Source organism: Chiloscyllium plagiosum, unplaced genomic scaffold, assembly GCF_037043375.1.
Source record: "Chiloscyllium plagiosum isolate Xiang-an unplaced genomic scaffold, Cpla_swu_hap1 HiC_scaffold_21, whole genome shotgun sequence".
NCBI lineage: Eukaryota > Metazoa > Chordata > Chondrichthyes > Orectolobiformes > Hemiscylliidae > Chiloscyllium > Chiloscyllium plagiosum.
The window spans coordinates 1-5,000 of NW_028270159.1; the positions used below are offsets into that span (position 1 = coordinate 1).

Consider the following 5,000-nt stretch of genomic DNA (forward strand, 5'->3'; position numbering starts at 1 on the left):
ATCCCCCTCCCCCTCCCCCTCGCCCTCCTCCTCCTGCTGTCTGCCTCGGCTGTCTCTGTGTCCTCCCTGCAAACCTGTGCAGGACACCCCACTCTCCGAGCTGCAGGTAAGGGGGCAACGGGTTGGGGGGACACTGTCGCACCGTCCATCGCACCCTCCACGGCCCTCTCTCTCTCTCTCTCTCTCTCTCCCTCTGACTGTTTCTCTCTCTCTCTCTCCCTCTGACTGTTTCTCTCTCTCCCTCTGACTGTTTCTCTCTCTCTCTCCCTCTGACTGTTTCTCTCTCTCCCTCTGACTGTTTCTCTCTCTCTCTCTGACTGTTTCTCTCTCTCTCTCTCCCTCTGACTGTTTCTCTCTCTCCCTCTGACTGTTCCTCTCTCTCCCTCTGACTGTTTCTCTCTCTCTCTCTCCCTCTGACTGTTTCTCTCTCTCCCTCTGACTGTTCCTCTCTCTCTCTCTGACTGTATCTCTCTCTCTCTCCCTCTGACTGTTTCTCTCTCTCTCTCCCTCTGACTGTTTCTCTCTCTCCCTCTGACTGTTACTCTCTCTCTCTCTCCCTCTGACTGTTTCTCTCTCTCTCTCCCTCTGACTGTTTCTCTCTCTCCCTCTGACTGTTACTCTCTCTCTCTCTCTGACTGTTTCTCTCTCTCTCTCTCTGACTGTTTCTCTCTCTCTCTCTCTGACTGTATCTCTCTCTCTCTCCCTCTGACTGTTTCTCTCTCTCTCTCCCTCTGACTGTTTCTCTCTCTCTCTCTCTCTCCCTCTGACTGTTTCTCTCTCTCCCTCTGACTGTTTCTCTCTCTCTCCCTCTGACTGTTTCTCTCTCTCTCTCTCCCTCTGACTGTTTCTCTCTCTCTCCCTCTGACTGTTTCTCTCTCTCTCCCTCTGACTGTTTCTCTCTCTCTCACTCTCTCTGACTGTTTCTCTCTCTCTCTCCCTCTGACTGTTTCTCTCTCTCTCTCCCTCTGACTGTTTCTCTCTCTCTCACTCTCTCTGACTGTTTCTCTCTCTCTCTCTCCCTCTGACTGTTTCTCTCTCTCTCCCTCTGACTGTTTCTCTCTCTCTCACTCTCTCTGACTGTTTCTCTCTCTCTCCCTCTGACTGTTTCTCTCTCTCTCCCTCTGACTGTTTCTCTCTCTCTCTCTCCCTCTGACTGTTTCTCTCTCTCTCTCTCCCTCTGACTGTTTCTCTCTCTCTCCCTCTGACTGTTTCTCTCTCTCTCCCTCTGACTGTTTCTCTCTCTCTCACTCTCTCTGACTGTTTCACTCTCTCTCTCTCCCTCTGACTGTTTCTCTCTCTCTCCCTCTGACTGTTTCTCTCTCTCTCTCCCTCTGACTGTTTCTCTCTCTCTCACTCTCTCTGACTGTTTCTCTCTCTCTCTCCCTCTGACTGTTTCTCTCTCTCTCCCTCTGACTGTTTCTCTCTCTCCCTCTGACTGTTTCTCTCTCTCTCTCTCCCTTTGACTGTTTCTCTCTCTCCCACTGACGGTTTCTCTCTCTCTCTCTCACTCACTCCCTCTGACTGTTTCTCTCTCTCCCTCTGACTGTTTCTCTCTCTCTCTCTCCCTCTGACTGTTTCTCTCTCTCCCACTGACGGTTTCCCCCTCTCTCTCTCTCTCTCTCTCCCTCTGACTGTTTCTCTCTCCCTCTCTCCCTCTGACTGTTTCTCTCTCCCTCTCTCCCACTGACGGTTTCTCTCTCTCTCTCTCTCTCACTCCCTCTGACTGTTTCTCTCTCTCTCTCTCCCTCTGACTGTTTCTCTCTCTCCCACTGACGGTTTCCCTCTCTCTCTCTCTCTCTCTCTCCCTCTGACTGTTTCTCTCTCTCCCACTGACGGTTTCCCTATCTCTCTCTCTCTCTCTCTCCCTCTGACTGTTTCTCTCTTTCCCACTGACGGTTTCTCTCTCTCTCTCTCTCTCTCCCCCTCTGACTGTTTCTCGCTCTCTCTCTCCCTCTGACTGTTTCTCTCTCTCTCTCCCTCTGACTGTTTCTCTCTCTCTCCCTCTGACTGTTTCTCTCTCTCTCTCTCTCTCTCCCTCTGACTGTTTCTCTCTCTGTCTCTCTCTCCCTCTGACTGTTTCTCTCTCTCTCTCACCCTCTGACTGTTTCTCTCTCTCTCTGCCTCTGACTGTTTCTCTCTCTCCCTCCCTCCCTCTGACTGTTTCTCTCTCTCTCACTCTCTCTGACTGTTTCTCTCTCTCTCCCTCTGACTGTTTCTCTCTCTCTCCCTCTGACTGTTTTTCTCTCTCTCTCTCCCTCTGACTGTTTCTCTCTCTCTCCCTCTGACTGTTTCTCTCTCTCTCCCTCTGAATGTTTCTCTCTCTCCCTCTGACTGTTTCTCTCTCTCTCCCTCCCTCTGACTGTTTCTCTCTCTCCCACTGACGGTTTCCCTATCTCTCTCTCTCTCACCCTCTGACTGTTTCTCTCCCTCCCACTGACGGTTTCCCTCTCTCTCTCTCTCTCTCCCTCTGACTGTTTCTCTCTCTCTCTCTCCCTCTGACTGTTTCTCTCCCTCTGACTGTTTCTCTCACTCTCCCTCTCTCTCCCTCTGACTGTTTCTCTCTCTCACCCTCTGACTGTTTCTCTCTCTCTCTCTCCCTCTGACTGTTTCTCTCTCTCTCTCACCCTCTGACTGTTTCTCTTTCTCTCCCTCTGACTGTTTCTCTCTCTCACACACACCCTCTGACTGTTTCTCTCTCTCTCTCCCTCTGACTGATTCTCTCTCTCCCTCTGACTGTTTCTCTCTCTCCCTCTGACTGTTTCTCTCTCTCTCCCTCTGTTTCTCTCTCTCTCTCTCCCTCTGACTGTTTCTCTCTCTCTCCCTCTGACTGTTTCTCTCTCTCTCCCTCTGACTGTTTCTCTCTCTCTCTCACCCTCTGACTGTTTCTCTCTCTCTCTCCCTCTGACTGATTCTCTCTCTCCCTCTGACTGTTTCTCTCTCTCCCTCTGACTGTTTCTCTCTCTCTCCCTCTGTTTCTCTCTCTCTCCCTCTGACTGTTTCTCTCTCTCTCCCTCTGACTGTTTCTCTCTCTCTCCCTCTGACTGTTTCTCTCTCTCTCTCCCTCTGACTGATTCTCTCTCTCCCTCTGACTGTTTCTCTCTCTCCCTCTGACAGTTTCTCTCTCTCTCCCTCTGTTTCTCTCTCTCTCCCTCTGACTGTTTCTCTCTCTCTCCCTCTGACTGTTTCTCTCTCTCTCTCCCTCTGACTGATTCTCTCTCTCCCTCTGACTGTTTCTCTCTCTCCCTCTGACTGTTTCTCTCTCTCTCCCTCTGTTTCTCTCTCTCTCCCTCTGACTGTTTCTCTCTCTCTCCCTCTGACTGTTTCTCTCTCTCTCTCCCTCTGACTGTTTCTCTCTCTGCCTCTGTTTCTCTCTCTCCCTCTGACTGTTTCTCTCTCTCTCTCCCTGACTGTTTCTCTCTCTCTCCCTCTGAATGTTTCTCTCTCTCTCTCCCCCTCTGACTGTTTCTCGCTCTCTCACTCTCTCTGACTGTTTCTCTCTCTCTCTCTCTCCCTCCCTCTGACTGTTTCTCTCTCTCTCCCTCTGACTGTTTCTCTCTCTCCCTCTGACTGTTTCTCTCTCTCTCTCTCCCTCTGACTGTTTCTCTCTCTCCCTCTGACTGTTTCTCTCTCTCTCCCTCTGACTGTTTCTCTCTCACACTCTGACTGTTTCTCTCTCTCTCTCTCCCTCTGACTGTTTCTCTCTCTCTCTCCCCCTCTGACTGTTTCTCTCTCTGTCTCTCTCTCCCTCTGACTGTTTCTCTCTCTCTCTCTCTCCCTCTGACTGTTTCTCTCTCTCTCCCTCTCACTGTTTCTCTCTCTCTCTCACCCTCTGACTGTTTCTCTCTCTCTCTCTCTCTCTCCCTCTGACTGTTTCTCTCTCTCACCATCTGACTGTTTCTCTCTCTCTCTGCCTCTGACTGTTTCTCTCTCTCCCTCCCTCCCTCTGACTGTTTCTCTCTCTCTCACTCTCTCTGACTGTTTCTCTCTCTCTCCCTCTGACTGTTTCTCTCTCTCTCCCTCTGACTGTTTTTCTCTCTCTCTCTCCCTCTGACTGTTTCTCTCTCTCTCCCTCTGACTGTTTCTCTCCCTCTCCCTCTGAATGTTTCTCTCTCTCCCTCTGACTGTTTCTCTCTCTCTCCCTCCCTCTGACTGTTTCTCTCTCTCCCACTGACGGTTTCCCTATCTCTCTCTCTCTCTCTCCCTCTGACTGTTTCTCTCTCTCTCTCTCCCTCTGACTGTTTCTCTCCCTCCCACTGACGGTTTCCCTCTCTCTCTCTCTCTCTCTCCCTCTGACTGTTTCTCTCTCTCTCTCTCCCTCTGACTGTTTCTCTCCCTCTGACTGTTTCTCTCACTCTCCCTCTCTCTCCCTCTGACTGTTTCTCTCTCTCTCCCTCTGACTGTTTCTCTCTCTCTCTCTCCCTCTGACTGTTTCTCTCTCTCTCTCACCCTCTGACTGTTTCTCTCTCTCTCTCTCTCTCTCCCTCTGACTGTTTCTCTCTCTGTCCCTCTGACTGTTTCTCTCTCTCTCTCACCCACTGACGGTTTCTCTCTCTCTCTCCCTCTGACTGTTTCTCTCTCTCCCTCTGACTGTTTCTCTCTCTCTCCCTCTGTTTCTCTCTCTCTCTCTCCCTCTGACTGTTTCTCTCTCTCCCACTGACGGTTTCCCCCCCCCCTCTCTCTCTCTCCCTCTGACTGTTTCTCTCTCTCCCTCTGACTGTTTCTCTCTCTCTCTCTCCCTCTGACTGTTTCTCTCTCTCCCACTGACGGTTTCCCCCTCTCTCTCTCTCTCTCCCTCTGACTGTTTCTCTCTCTCCCACTGACTGTTTCTCTCTCTCCCACTGACGGTTTCTCTCTCTCTCTCTCACTCCCTCTGACTGTTTCTCTCTCTCCCTCTGACTGTTTCTCTCTCTCTCTCTCCCTCTGACTGTTTCTCTCTCTCCCTCTGACTGTTTCTCTCTCTCTCTCTCCCTCTGACTGTTTCTCTCTCTCCCTCTGACTGT

General features: G+C 51.1%; 1 protein-coding gene across 1 annotated transcript in view; it reads left to right on the top strand.

Moving 5' to 3' along the window:
* Nucleotides 1–6: 6 nt before the first annotated feature.
* The window catches only part of LOC148146077 (zona pellucida-like domain-containing protein 1), a 129,657-nt gene continuing 124,663 nt past the window's right edge, over nucleotides 7–5,000 (top strand). Inside the window, exon 1 of the mRNA XM_087998672.1 lies at nucleotides 7–106. The gene's annotated coding sequence lies outside the window, so the exon portion shown is untranslated. The remainder of the gene's footprint in view (nucleotides 107–5,000) is intronic.